The sequence below is a fragment of the Cervus canadensis genome, chromosome 32, assembly GCF_019320065.1.
Source record: "Cervus canadensis isolate Bull #8, Minnesota chromosome 32, ASM1932006v1, whole genome shotgun sequence".
In the NCBI taxonomy this organism is placed as follows: Eukaryota; Metazoa; Chordata; class Mammalia; order Artiodactyla; family Cervidae; genus Cervus; species Cervus canadensis.
The window spans coordinates 1,181,553-1,197,224 of record NC_057417.1 but is presented as its reverse complement, the minus strand read 5'-3'; the positions used below and the strand labels follow the sequence as shown (position 1 = coordinate 1,197,224).

Genomic DNA, 15,672 nt, shown 5'->3' with positions numbered 1-15,672 from the left:
TGGCTTGTGGGATCTTAGTTCCTGGATTAGGGATTGAACCCGGGCTCTCGGCAGTGAGCGCTCAGAGTCCTAACCGCTAGGCCACCAGGGACGTCCCCATAGTCCACTTCTTCAGAATTATTTGTCTTAGGGATTTTCTGCACCCGTGGAGCTGGTGTGCCACTTCCAACCTGTGGCGGGCTCCACCTGTGACAACCTGGGTGCCATGAGCCCCCCCCCACAGCTCCGGCCCTGCATGCCAACACCAGTGAGACGCCTCGGATCTCTGCCCCCACGCCCACCCATAACTCTGACTGGTCTCTTATTTTAGGATCTTGCTTCCCCAGTGCCCTCTTTCCTGGCCAGGGCACCTCTCTGAGCCTCAGTTTTCTCAGTGAGATGGGGAGAATAATTACTCCCCCCCCACCCCGCCCCCGAGCAGTGTGAAGATCCAGAACTCAGTTGGGCAGCTCTGGTGGTTCACAAACAGGGCATGGCTCAGAAGGCGGTGGGCACCAATGACCCTGGGATGGGCAGGGGCACAGCGGCACCCTTGGCCTGGAGGGGCACTCCTTGGACAGGCTGGTGCCCGGCCCAGCCATCCTCTCCCCGCCCACCCCCTGGGATGGGGAAACAGCGGGCATTGGGTCCCAGCCAGCAGGGGCGGGTCTGGTTTCACTTTCTGCTGTGTCATGGGGTGGGGGGTGGCATCGGGGCCCGGCTGGCCAGCTGGGGCGGGCACCGAGAGGCTGGCGGACAGCTGGGGCCCAGCTGCCAGAGCACAACCTGTGCCCTCGTCCTGCTGCCTGCCGGGCTGGGGGCTGGGCCCCAGGGCTTCCCTTTGAATGCCTCTTACCCGCCCCTGCCCCCGCCTTGCACAGTGGGAGAACCCCAAGTGAGAAAAGCCAGCAGGGTGTGAGATGGTTCTTGTAGCCACGAGATCGCCCCCAACCCAGACACGTTCTTCAGCCTGCAGTCTTGAGGTTCCCGGAACTGCAGCTATTGATTCTGGGTCAGAGCGCTCTGGCTGGACGCCTGCTCCCTGCTGCCTCCACTGGAGCATGCCTCCTGAGGGCCTCCTCTGTGCTCCGCACGGTCCCCGGCACCAGGGATGCCTCGGGAAGCAAGACCACGCCTGCCCTCCTAGGGCTCCTGGTTGATGCGCGGCAAAATCAATAGACTGAGTAAAGAGAGAAAGAATCCCACGTGATGGGGACAGTTCCACACGGTCTGCTTCACATTAGCATCTCAGGGAAGGGGCGTGTGTACGTGTGTGTGTGTGCACATGTACTTGTCAGGGATGTGGCAACTCCTGGAACACATAGGTCAGTTGAGAAAACAGGCCTGGGGGGCCAGGTGTCCCCGGTTTGAATCTGGATTTTTCCACTGATGGGTGTGAAACCTGAAGCAAATTTCTTCTCTTTGGGCCTCGATTTCTCCGTCTCTATAATGGTACCTACAGAGCGGGGCTGCACCGAGGATGTAATGAATATCCGTAAAGAACTAAAGATGGTGCCTGGCATCGACCGTCTGCTGTCTAAGTCTCAGCCACTGTCTACTAACTAAGCATCATAAATATGCCCTGTTCTCATAGATGACATGAGGCCATCGCCGCGGGCTGAGAGCAGCAGTGATAGTGTTGAGCCCACCCTCCCCCTCTCAGAGCTTTACCCGCCTCCTCTCTCTAGCTGCACCAGCCTCAGGTAGGCCTTAGCATCTCTGTTCGGATGAGGAAATGGAGGCTCAGGCAGGTGAAGAGATGTGTCTAAGTGGACCCAGCTTAAAAGCAGTCTGACCCTGGGGGTGGAGTCAGCTTCACAGTGTGGGCCCTGCTGGTTCAATGCTTCACCCTTGACATCCTGAAATTCTGAATAATTTTGGGAACGAGGGGTTCATGTTTTCATTTGGCAAATAGCAAAGCCAGTCTTACCCAGATCTGACTTCCTCCAGAGCCGGCCCTCTTAAATCCTACCATCAATCTCTTGTAGAAGGATGGTCCAGAATAGTTTTCCAGTTCATCATTAAAGTATTTAGTGTGGGACTGAAATCCTAGGGAGCATACAGGACTTCCTACGGGGCCAGATTGCCCTAGTGTTTATTTGATTGTCTGTTGCCCCCATTAGAAGGAAGCCAGGGCAGCTGCCAAGGGCAGGGGGTGAATCATTCATTGCTGTATCCCCAGGGCCTGGCATGTACTAGCTGCTCAGTTAATAATTGTGAAATGAAGCAAATTAATGGCAGGCCGCTGGATCTCCTTAACTAAAACAGATTTAAATGACACTTCCAAAGCAGGTCAAAGTGGTGGCCACCCTCCCCTGGCTTCTGGACAATCCCCTGAAGGGTGTGGAGACAAAGGTCTCTTCCCTTCCCAGGCGGCAAACCTGAATGCCAATACCTTGCAGCAGATTACTGTTTAAACAGGTTCTGGGACTTCCCTGGTGGTCCAGTAATTAAGACTCTGTGCTCCCACTGCAGGTTCAGGAATTAAGATCCTCCACGCCATGTGGTATGGCCAAAAAAAAGCCAAAACAGGCTCTGGTGGGGACCTCAGAGGCAACACAACTGTTTAAGGAAAACACAGGCCTGGATTCCTGAGCACCAGTTATTGGAGAAGAGTCTCAGCCAAAAGAATATTTTAATTCTGGGCAGGTTCAAGTCCCAGCCAAGGATCAGGGGGTACAGTTTCCTGGACTGCTAAGTGAGAGTTTGGATTTGGGGGGGTTCAAGTTCCTCTTTTCCTGTGAAATTAGAGTTTTTCTACATTCTTGCCATTCCTAATTTGCTCCCTTAAAAAAAAAAAAAAAACAGTTTTACTAACAAGCAAAGAATCATCTGAAAATCCTTTAAGAGATTTACAACAATAATTAATGTGTTTTTGGCGACCTGTTTTCACAGGCTCGATCTCTGTTGCTTCAGAGAATCGGCATATGAAGTAGGAGTTACTGGTCTCATTTCTAAAGAACATCATAACCGCCAGCACACACTGAGGGTTTTATATGAGCTAAACACTTTACATGTATGAAGTCTCGTTGCATGAGCAACCTATCGGGAGACACTGTTACTGCCTCTGCCTTCCTGATGAAGCAACCAGCTTAGAGAGAGGAACTGACTTGTCCAAGGTCGCACACCCAGTGTGTGATGAGCCAGAGTTCAAGCCGGAACCTTCCAGATCAGGGGTCAGCAAACTTTTTCTGGAAAGGGCCAGATACTAAATATTTTAGACTTTACAGGTCATACAGTCCCTTGTCACAGCGACTCCACTCTGCTGTTGTGACAAGAAAACAGCCAGAAACATTAAGTAAATGAGTGGTCCTGGCTGCGTGTTCCAATAAAACTTTATTTACAAAACCAGGAAGGGGGTTAATTTTGGCCCCACAGGCTATATAGTTCACCCCCGCCATTCCAAACCCTAACACCTGCCTTCCAGTTAGGAAGTACCTGGCCCTGGCCACGTTCTTCCTCACCGTCTCTCCCTACCTGTGAGGCGACTCAGTCATGTCTCAGAACAGAGCCCACTGGGGCTTGGGAGAGGGTGAGTTGGCCCCTCTTTCCTTGGGATTATGAAGCTCTTGGAATTTACAACTATTAGGACTTGTTAGTGACTGCCATGATCGATCGGCACGGGGACTCTAAAACTGTAATTTTAATAGGTGTTAAGTGAGTAACTTAAAGAGGAAAGTGTTAAAAGAGTTTTAGGAAAATACCTCAATGGGGCACTTTGGCTGTGGAAGGAAGTTCTCTTTGGAGAAGGCAATTCTCTGGAGTTGGTGAGAATGGCAACAGGAGGGAAAATGTCTTAAGGCAGAAGAAGGTAACGAGAAGGGGAGATGGGAAGAGTGTGTGTACACACGCGTGCGTGCAGAGAGAGGGTGGAAGAGAGAGATCTCCCAAAGGCAGGAGGCTGGAACCCATGGATTCCTGACAGAAGGGGTGGGGCGGGGAGACATGACTTTTTTCCCCAACAGCTTTATTGAGGTGGAATTCATTCACCACATAATTCAGCCATTTCAAATAGTACACCCCCCAGATGGCTTTGAGTATGTTCACAGAGTTGTGCGACAGTCATCACCATCAATTTTAAAACATTTTCATCACTTCAAGAAGAAAACCCTGTACCCTTTACCAGTCCACCACTCCCACCGAATCTTCTAACCCCCTCCCCATCCCCCACTCCTAATCAATTGCTAATCCCCTCTTTATCTGTATAGATTTGCCTGTTCTGGATCTTTCATACAAATGAAATACATATTTCATACGGAATGTGACCCTTTGTGACTGGCGGGGTGTGGGGGGCATCCCTGAGGAGAGAACAGGTAAGGACCTGGCAGTTCCAACTGTTCTCTGTGGGATATTCAATGAATGCATGAACGTCCATTCATTCAATTTCTTAAACTGTTGTTTAGTCATTGGGGTCACAAAGAGTCGGACACGACTGAGTGACTAATACGTTAGTCACTAAGTCCTGTCTGACTCTTATGATCCCCATGGACTGTAGCCTGCCAGGCTCCTCTGTCCATGGGATTTCCCAGGCAAGAACACAGGAGTGGGTTGCCACAGGAGTGGCTTGCCATTTCCTTCTCCACGGGATCTTCCCAACCCAGGCATTGAACCTGCATCTCCCTATATTAGCAGGCAGATTCTTTATCACTGAGCCACCATGGAAGCCCAATTATTTGAGTACTTACAATATTACTATAAATTATAAATTTGGGGGGGCTCCAAAATTACTGCAGATGATGACTACAGCCATGAAATTAAAAGATGCTTGCTTCTTGGAAGAAAAGTGATGATCAACCTAGACATCATATTAAAAAGCAGAGACATCACTTTGCCAATAAAGGTCCATCTAGTCAAAGCTATGGTTTTTCTAGGAGTCATGTATGGGTGTGAGAGTTGGACTGTAAAGAAAGATGAGCACCAAAGAATTGATGCTTTTGAACTGTGGTGTTGGAGAAGACTCTTGAGAGTCCCTTTTGGACAGCAGGGAGATCCAACCAGTCAATGCTAAAGGAAATCAGTCCTGAATATTCATTGGAAGGACTGATGCTGAAGCTGAAATGCTGATACTTTGGCCACCTGATGCGAAGAACTGACTCATTAGAAAAGACCCTGATGCTGGGCAAGATTGAAGGTGGGAGGAGAAGGGGGTGACAGAGGATGAGATGGTTGGATGGCATCACTGACTCGATGGACATGAGATTGAGCAAGCTCTGAAAGTTGGTAATGGACAGGGAAGCCTGGTGTGCTGCAGTCCATGGGGTCGCAAAGAGTCAGACACGACTGAGCCACTAAACTGAACTATAAGAGGCTAAGTATGGGGCATGAGCTGTAACCAACAAGACAGACAAAGTTCCTACTTAGGAACAGGAGAGGAAATCATAAACCAAAGAGGAAGAAAACATTTTGCATTTGATTAAAGTAATAATAAGCAACAATGGCAGGAAACGATTACACCACCAGGTCTGAGTAAATCCTTGCAAATATGGGGTTTACAGACAGCATATCTCAATGCAAAGCCCAACTGAGGGTTGTGGCAATCTTCCCCTGAGAATGACTATGGAAGCAGCACAGCCAGAAGAAGGCTCTGGAAGAGGTAGGTGGCTCTGGGTTTTTTGTTTTTCTTTTCCTGCCAGCACTTTCTACCCCTCCGAGTAAGAGACACTATGCCCAGTGGGAATATGGCCAAAGATGGCTGCTGACAACACTCAGGCCTCAGCTACAGTAATAGGTCCAGGTGTAGACACGTGACTTGATATGAAAACTCATAGCAGCCCAGTTCTGAGCTGGGCTACAGTGCTTGGTCCACGTGTCGTCACGTGACCTAAGCAGGGCCAAGGCAGGATTGTTTTAAGTAGAGCTGGGGAGAGGATTGCTTTCCCCACCCACTCACCAGCATCCAGAGCTACTAGTGACCGCAAAGACTGAGGCCAACATGGAGGGAGGGAGAAACAAGGGATGGGCTGGAGGTTTGGGGAGGAGACAGAGAGACTGGTGCTGTGTTCTGTCCCTGGACCCAAGAGTGACTCAGCCTCTCTCGTCCTTCAGCATGGTTACCCGAGTAATGAATCCCCCATCATACCTCAGTCAGATCAGCTCTGGTTTCTGTGTGCACCAGAGCATCCCAGTTCAGGACTTGGGAACTGTTTGTTCCTTCTCATGGACTCTGTGAAACTAAGCGGGGTAGGTTATCCTCAAAACATTCTCCCCTCGGTTTGCCTTGCTGTATTTGGGGATGAGAGGTTCCCCCAGGCCCCTCTCCATCTCTGCCCACCACCACCACCACCCTGCTTTCAATTAATTTACCGCTGAATCAGAGCTCAACATTTATTCTTGGGCTTCAAGTCCCAACCTCTATCTGCTTGCTTGCATCTCCCTGACCTCATTCCACTTCTCCTCACCCTGCTCTCCACCAAGGACGGAGCCCGCAGCTTGTCCTGGCCTCTGCTCCAACGCGCACCACGTTAATGGAATGATTTGCTTACATGCATGTTCTCCCTATGAGTGGTGACCTTGAGCCTGGAGACCCAGGTCTCACTCATCTTTGCACCGCAGCCGCTGGCTTGCAGCAGGCGGGCAGCAGGTGTGGGAGGCAGGAAAAGGAGAGGGGGAGAGAGGGTCGCTCCTTCCTACTGATTCAGGTCAACCAGTGGGTCAGGTTCTATGCTTATTCCTCTGCCAGATACTCTTGCATCAGGGGAACACACAGCTCATGCCCTCATCTCCTTCAGGCCTCTCCTCCAACGTCAGTTCTCCAACGTCCTGTACCGCAGTTCCCATGAACTGCATTCCCCCAGTCCCCATCTCGAGCCTTACCTTCCTTCATGCTTTCTTGTTCCCTTCCACCACCACTGGTCTCTCTGCTTCTCTCACTGAGATGTCAGCTCCAGGTGGGCAGCTATCTTTGATTTGTTCTCTGCTGTGTCCTTAGCACCTAGTAGATGCTCACTAATCATCTGTGGCACAAATTCACCAAAACCCAGCCCTACCAAATTTGTTTCTCCCTATGCACTTCATATGGTCCAGGTGTGGTCATGTGACCTAAGCAGGACCAATCCAGGGTTGGTTTCCGTGGAGCTGCTGAGAAGATTGCTTTTCCCACCCACCCTCCCAGCATCCAGAGCTCCCTGTGGCTGGTGAACTGCATTCCATATGTTGATATGGAGAAGGAAATGGCAGCCCACTCCACTCTTCTTGCCTGGAGAATCCTCTTGGACAGAGGAGCCTGGTGGGCTACAGTCCATGGGGTTGCAAAGAGTCAGACACGACTGAGTGACTAAGCAACAAAAATGCCCTTCATGCATTTTACAGGTGCTATGAGTGTCAGGTGATGTGTTAGGTTCCTAGGGCAAATTTTTACAAACTGAGTGGCCTAATACAACAGAAACCTATTATTTCAATATTCTGCAGGCTAGAAGCCCAAACTTGGCAGGGCGGCACTCCTCCCAGGTGCTCCAGAGGGAAATCCATTCCTTGCCTCTTCCAGCTTCTGGTGGCTCCAGTATCCCTTGGCATGTGGCCGCAGCACTCTAATCTCTGCCTCTGTCTTCCTGTCTTCTTCCCTGTCTCTCTCTGCTTCTCCCATTAAAGGATGCTTGTAATTGCATGTAGTGCCCATCTGAATAATCCAGGGTAAATTCCACCTCAAGACCCTTAACTTAACCACAGCTTTTCCATATAAGGAAACCTGTGAAGGCTCTGAGAGAGAAGTGGACATACCTTTTCTCACTCTAGGAGTCACCATTCAGCCCTCTATATTATTTGCTTAAAGACCAGAAAAGCAAAGGTTTCCCACCACCACTTCATTGGCCTGACAGATATGTGATGAAAAGAGTATTATCATCATATTACCTTGCTCCTGTCAGAGTGTGGAAATGATTTTTTAAATGCCATTTTCTGTGTTTTTAATTATCCCAATTTTCGAAAATAATATCATGCATATGGTAAGAAAAACAGTACAGAAACATGGGAGATACAGGAGCCCCTTTGCAATTTTCCTCTTAACTCCAGTTTCACTTTTTAAATGTAATCACCATATGCAGTCTGCATAATCTTCATAAATTTTCTAAGCATATTCGAGAGCATACACTTTTTTGGCTTCTAACATTAAGAACAGTGGCAGGGGGCTGGGATGGTTTATATCCTGAAGGCAGGACAGCCCTCTGACCCACCAGAAGCTGTCTAATGACTTCTAGCAATGCACCACACTTAACCTGTCCCCTGCTTTCAGCACTTCAGTTAACTCCAGGATTTTAACGTTATATATACTCTCTGGTATCTGTCCAGCTATACTCCATCGGATACACTCCTAGATGTGGGATTTCCATGTCAATGTGTACATTTTAAATTTCTACAGCTATTGCCCAGTGCCATTCACCAAGGCGGTGAAATTCACACGCCCATCAACAATGCACAGGTGAGGGTGTCTGTTGCCAATACCCTTGCCCATCCTGGCAAGATAGCAGCATGTCAGATCTCAAACTCAGGTAAGTGGACTCTCCACGTGGGCCTGGTGGGGTGGACACAGCCTGAGAGGTTGTCCCCATAGCCATCTGAGGCACTGAGCTGCTCAGAGCTCTCGTTTAGGTTTTTATAAAACAAAGACAGAGTCTGGCGAGGTGAGCCAGAACCATGCAGTGAGACGCATTGTGCAACTCAGTATTTATTTCTTTAGCACAGCTAGAACTTAAATATGGTCAAAACATATTCTCCTTTTAATTTACACAAACAAATATGTTCCCGGGCTGACACCTCCGGTGCCAAGTTTCTAGGGGAAACGCAATTCTACTGTGAGATGAGAAACCAGCAGAGAGAAGAAGAGGGTGGAAAAGCCACCACCGTTTGCTTCGCACGTCCGAGCTGGGCTTCTCAGAAGGGTGTTTCAGAACTGGGCTGCTGCCTCTTGATCTCTTTCTGTCTTTGTTGCAGATAAACCTGCCAGTAATTTCAGCAAATGAAACGTGGAACATGTAAAGGCCAAATGATGGGAAACACTCCGGTTTTAATAAAAGGAGGTCTGCTCGGCTGGGACTCCTCTGTCCTGCTAGTCAGGAGATGCAAAGGTTTATCCAGAGAGGGGCTGATGAATTGAAGAAACAGAAACGAGGCCAATGTGAGTTGCCTTTCAAGAGCTGTGCTAATATAAAACCAAGCAACTTGAATTTGTTCCAAGAGGGGATTAAAGCAACATGTTATTTTGAGTGATTGCTTAATTTATTGAGCTGTGGCTAGATCGGTAATGAAATACAGCCCTTGCAACTGATAACCTCTCGCTGTAATTGAACTTCTACAATTAAGAAATATCTTCTGAGAGTTTCTCTGGAACAGCTCAGAATTTTTAGTCTCGGTAGTTGGGTACTTTTGAGCTCTCATTTTCCAGGCAAGTTTTCCTTTCTTTCTTTAAGAAGTGACAGGCTGATGTTAATAAGGAAAATAAGCAGCATTTTATTGAATGTCTTGTGTATACCAGGCACTTAATATACATTATCTCTAATCCCGACCACAACCCAAGGAAGTCATTCTTATTCGTCCCTGTTTTATAGAGATGAGGCCTAGATGTTATGTGATTTCCCAGAGTGGTGGTGTCCAGGATGATAGCTACTAGTCACTTGTGGCTATTTCTGTGTAAATTAGTTTAAAATGTTTTAATCTAAAATTTCACGCTTAGGTTGCACTAATAGCTATATAGGGCTAGTGGCCACCACATTGGATGGAGCAGATACATAGACCATTTTGATGACTGCAGAAAGTTCCATTGCTCAGTGCCATTCCAGAGGTTTCCTAGGTAGAGACAGGCAGTGCTAGGTTTCAACCTCAAGTTAATGGGCTTTGAAGGCACCATCTACCATAGCCCTTGTTTCCTTCTCTTCCGTTGGCTGAGAAGAAAGGACTAGAGCAGTGATTCTAAACCCTGGCTGCACGTTAAAATTACCTGGACTCTTATATAATCTCCTATCTGGCCATTTTAATGACTATATTCCAGATAGGCAAAATAGCTGTAAGACTGAATTATTTCCTTTATCAATGTTTTATTATCTATTAACATAACTATACTGACTTTCTAAAATTTTGGTGAATTGAACATTAAAAAAAAAAAGAGTACCTGAACTGGAACTTCCCTGGTAGTCCAGGAAAGCATGGATCTGCCCTCTCGATTTGGGGGTGGGGCGAGGGGAGCACTGAGTGCGACTCCTGGTCAGGGAACTAGATCCCACATGCCACAATGGAAGATCCCACATGCCACAATGGAAGATCCCACATGCCACAACTAAGACCCAGCACGGCCACATAAATAAGATTACCTGGACTGCTTTTTTAAAAAGTGTTAGGGTCCCAGCCCCAGAGATTCTGACTTAAGTGTGATTGAGAGGGGTTTTTGTCATTCCTCATGTGACTCAAATGTGCTGTGTGGATTACGAGCAATCAGATGCGAGGCTCCACACACAGGGTGGTGAAAAGAGCTGGTTCATTTGCCATGAGAATGTGATCCCTTGTGGACCATGACATAGGCTTCTCTCAGAGCCACTTCTAAACCTCATTTCTGAGGGGAAGACTTAAGTGCTTTCTCTCATGCTTCCTGCTTGATGGGAGACCCAGTGGGGAGCTCTGCCCTTAGAAACAGGCTTTGTTGCACAGTCATGCAAGAAAAGAGATGTGGATGTAAGATCACAGAGATGAAGTGAAAAACCTGGAGTCCCCAGTCCAGATGGGAAGTATTGGTATTACAAAATAATACACTGGTATTACACCTTGCCTTACAAAATAAAGCATGTGTTTCCTACGCCTGTCCACTGAAAAGGTTTGACGTAACGGGCAATTCAGGAACAGTGAGCACTCGCAGCGCACACATTGTGGTCTCTAAACCCCACTTCTGACTAGAAGTGCTCTGTGGAGATAGGGCTGACTCCAGGTCTGAGGCAGGAAACGTGCAGGATGAGCGTGAACAGCTTGTCATCCAGGTGGCTCAGAAACTGTCACAGACCTAAGGGGACTTGTCAGAAAGGAGTCAGGAAGACAATGTGAAAAGATTCCCACTGGCCAGAGATGGGACATTTTGAGCATCGATAAGTATAATAACAGCAGTGGATGAAAATGGGTTATGTATGTCCAAACCTGTAAGTTCACAGTGATACTTAGAAAAACAGGAAAACATAAACTCATTTATCATCTTTGGAGGATGTTGGGACTGATTTTTTTTTTTTTTTTTTAATCTCAGTTCCCAGACCAGGGATTGAATCCAGGCCACGGCAGTGAAAGCCTGGAATCCCAACCACTAGGCCACCCGAGAACTCCCTGGGACCAGCTTCTTAGTTTGAAAACTGTCAAATAGAGAGGAAAGAGTCAAGCATGTATCCTCCTGGTATGAGCCATACTTTACAGGAACCGAATGGCTGATTAGGAGAGGTTTCTTTATAGATGTATTCCAGCTAACAAAAGACAGAAGAATAGAATTAGTAAGCCACCATCTTCAACCTCTAATGGATCTAGACAGTGGTCCTCAATGGTTGCTAACATCATGAAGGGGGACAACCACAAATTATGTGCCTTCAAATAGAAATAGGAAGCATCCACTAGGAAGCAGTCATACAAACACACACACACAAAAACAAACATGAATCTAAGTGGACTTCTAGATCTAACTACTGATTTATAAGAAACAGTGCAGAGAGGAACAGGTATCAGTATAATACCAGCAGAGGGATGCAGTAAGCAAAACCCAGACTGGGACACACTACAGAACAACCAACTCAGTTTCCACAATAAATTGCAGGAGAAGAAAAAGAGAGGGGAGGAAAATCTGTGGGTGCAGATCAAGAAAGGGGTAAGAGGTGTATGAACCAATCACAATGTATGAACCACATATGAATCTTGATTTTAGCCAGCTGTAAAGAAGATAGCTTGGAGAAGGCAATGGCACCCCACTCCAGTACTCTTGCCTGGAAAATCCCATGGATGGAGGAGCCGGTGGGCCGCAGTCCATGGGGTCGTGCAGAGTTGGACACGACTGAACCGACTTCACTTTCACTTTTCTTTTCTTCTTTTTTTCCACTTTCACTTTTCACTTTCATGCATTGGAGAAGGAAATGGCAACACCCACTCCAGTGTTCTTGCCTGGAGAATCCCAGGGATGGAGGAGCCTGGTGGGCTGCTGTCTATGGGGTCGCACAGAGTCAGACATTACTGAAGCAACTTAGCAGCAGCAGCAGCAAAGAAGATAGTTAATGAGACAACCAGAAAATTGTGAACAGTGGATATTTTCTGATTATTAAAGCATTATTGTTAGTTTTAGTCGGGATGATGGCAGTAAAAAAAAAATCCTTATTTTTGGAGTCATAAACTAAAATATTTGCAGAAGCTATCTGGAATTTGCTTGTAAGTATCTAGGATGAGGAAGGAGGGGAAGGGGGGTTATAGATGGAACAAGGTTAGCTGAGACTTGGTGATTATTGAAGCTGGGTGATGGATAGCTAGGGTTTATGGTACCATGTACTTGTGTGCCCTTGTGTTATTTGTTCAACCTGCCTACCCATTGCTGGCATCTCTGAGGCAAGCCTGGGTCGCAGGTTTGCGATACATCTCAGTGCATGCGTGTGTGCACACCCTCTTCTGTCGCCATGGCAACTAGCGAGGTGAGAAAGCAGTGTCCAAAAGGTTCCTGTCCACATGAGGATCAAGCCAGGCTGCTGGTGTTATGCTCGGCCCATCATATTTGCTCCCTTCGGAGAATTCCTAGTCAGATCTTCACAGCCCTACTCCCTCCACCAGATTTCCTCCTGCACTCCTTTGCCATCACTCACGCCTTCCCTATGCACCCCCTGAGGAAGCAGAGGCCCATAAATGGAGAGAACAAGACCCTGAATCAGTTCCAGGCTCAGTTCTTGACTTCTCCACTTAATGGCAGGACTTTTCACCTCCCTAAGCCTCAATTCTCTCACCCGTAAAATGGGCATGATACAACCTCAATGAACTCAACAGATCTTTATTATGGGGAGACAGTGGCAAAAAGGACCTTATCTCCACCTCATGGAACTAGACACCTGAAGGTGAAAGGCAGTCAAGAGTATGTACTGTGATAGAGCTATGACCAACATACACAGCGTACTAAAAAGCAGAGACATCATTTTGCAGACAAAGGTCTGTATAGTCAAAGCTATGGTTTCTCCAGTAGTCATGTACAGGTGTGAGAGTTGGACCATAAAGAAGGCAGAGCACCGAAGAATTGATGCTTTAGAACCCTGATGTTGAAGAAGACTCTTGAGAGTCCCTTGGACAGCAAGGAGATGAAACCAGTCAATTCTAAAGGAAATAAGTCCTGAATATTCATTGGAAGAACTGATGCTGAAACTCCAGTACTTTGGCCACCTGATGCAAAGAGCTGACTCATTGGAAAAGATCCTGATGCTTGGAAAGATTGAGGGCAGGAGAAGGGGATGACAGAGGACGAGATGGTTGGATGGCATCATCAACTCAATGGACATGAGTTTGAGCAAACTCCGGGAGATAGTGAAGGACAGGGAAGCCTGTCATGCTGCAGTCCATGGGGTCACAAAGAGTTGGATATGACTTAGTGATTGAACAACATTAGCAACTGAAGAAGGGACTTCCTTGATGGCCCAGTGGTTAACACTCTGTGCTCCCAATGCAGGGGGGCTAGGTTTGATTCCTGGTCAGGGAACTAGATCCCACATACTGCAACTGAAAGTTCACATGCCACATTGAAAATCCCAAGTGCCGCAACTAAGACCCGGAGCAGCCCCCCCAAAAAAAGAGTATGTACTGTGATAAAGTACATGCTTAAAAAATTTTTTCTTTGAAAACTGGCAGTCACTAGTTAGGAAATACCGTAACTCATTTTATTTGACCCTGCAGCTTGTGGGATCTTAGTTCCCCTATGAGGGATTGAACCCAGGGTCCTGGCAGTGAGAGCACCAAGTCCTAATCACTGGGACCACCAGGGAATTCCCATAACTCTTAATCATAATGTCATAATTCTTAATCACACTTTTTGTTAACCAGGATATCCATACTTTGCAACTTGAGAGTATCCAGCTATGCCAGACCCATAGAATATTTTTACTTAACTGAGTGCTCATATTTCCATGAAGTAAGTACTATTCTTCCAGTTATTTTATGGAGGAGGTGAGATACTTGCCCAGGGCTACACTGTGGGTACATGGCCCTGCCTTCTTTGCTCAGCCCTCTGCATTGATTCAGCTCTGAACGCAGGAGCAGGGCCAGGAAACCAGAACTTCCAGGAGATGAAAAGCTCACCAGGTCAAACTCTTATTTTGCAGTTGAGGAAACAGTGGCCCAGAGTGGCCAAGTAACTTATTCCAAGCCACACAGCAAATTGCCTGCTTAACCTGTGTCCTAGCTGCTTGGGGAAGTCCCACATGCTAAGGGAGGCTGCTTCCTGCCCCATTTCAGCCTGTCCCAGGGTGGGGTGACCAGTCATCTCGGGGTTTCCCGGGACTGGGAGCTTTAGGTGCTTAAATCAAGAAAGTCCTGAGCCAATTGGGATGAGTCAGTCACTCTGTCTCAGAGTGAGGCGTCTAAAGGGATGTTTTCGAGGATGTGAGAACCAGCGCCAAGTCCCCACAGAAGTACTGGGGTTTCATGCCTTATATAATTAAAACTGATTATTAATATCTAGGCTCCCCCACCCCAGCCAGACTCCCCACCCACGGGAGGCAGGGATCAGTATGTAATGTTCACTTCTGTTTTACAGCCCCTGATTCAACGGTGACACATGAATGATGTTCAGTAAACAGTCATCAGATGGACCAACCAACCAGGCTATCATCACCTCTGACTGCGCCTCCATCTGAAATTGCAGAAACCCTCTGTAGCCACTGTGACCTCCAGTTCCCATTTCAGACAGGCTGACATCCACGATGTCACATGATAGAAGGTGACTCCAGAGAGACTGACTACAACAAGGCTCCTGGAGGGAGCTATGGCAGACAAGAGTGGGTGTGGTTTTTCTTTAATTATTGTACCTGTTTTGTCTGCTCTTTCTTGGCTCTGTTCACATCTCCACCCCAGTGCCAGTACAGGGGGAAAAAAAAAAAAAAAAAAACAGAACAAAAAACATCGCAGAGTTTGAGACAAGATAGCTGGCCGGTTCCCTCTCTGCTTGTAATTAATGCTGAAAATGACTTGCCTTGGCCACAAAGGTAATAATAAAGTCAGGGAGTCTGATTATTTGGCTACTAATTTCCTTCTAGTTTTTTTTTCCCCCTTCTCGTTTCCTTAAATTAATTCCAGAATTCCTCCAGATTTCTCGTTGCTAAGCTATAAAGTTCCAGGTTTCCCAGCGCCCATGCTGATTGGCAGGGAGGTTCCAGGCAGCTCCAATCAGAGGCAGGTTGCTGAAAGGAGCATCCACATTGCAGCTTGCCCCGGGGTACTGGAATTTTTTCCCTGATGTTATGAACCATCAAAGTCTTTCTCTAACTGTGCAAAACCTGTTCTCTTGATCTTGTCTGCCTCTCTCTTGGTGTGCAGGCTACTGGGGCACGCCAGAAATCCTGGAAAACCCCCCTGGTCCTGGAGGAATAGAGAGTCCCTGGGTTGCCAGGTTTGGGGTCAGTGAAAGAAATGCCCAGGGCCTGTTCATGGCTGACCAGAGATGACAGCGTGGTGTCCTGCCACGGGCTGGGGGCTGCCTCAGACCTGACCTGTCAGACCTCTCTC

General features: G+C 47.5%; 1 long non-coding RNA gene across 2 annotated transcripts; it reads left to right on the top strand.

Annotated features, from left to right (window-relative positions):
- The first annotated feature begins 5,157 nt into the window (after window positions 1-5,157).
- Window positions 5,158-15,192, top strand: LOC122433201. Of its 2 annotated transcripts, XR_006267051.1 has the most exons (3): window positions 5,158-5,572; window positions 8,333-9,088; window positions 14,705-15,192. It is a non-coding gene; the product is annotated as an uncharacterized LOC122433201 (long non-coding RNA). The 2 variants fall into 2 exon arrangements; XR_006267050.1 differs by having other exon boundaries at window positions 5,158-9,088.
- The last annotated feature ends 480 nt before the right edge of the window (window positions 15,193-15,672 follow it).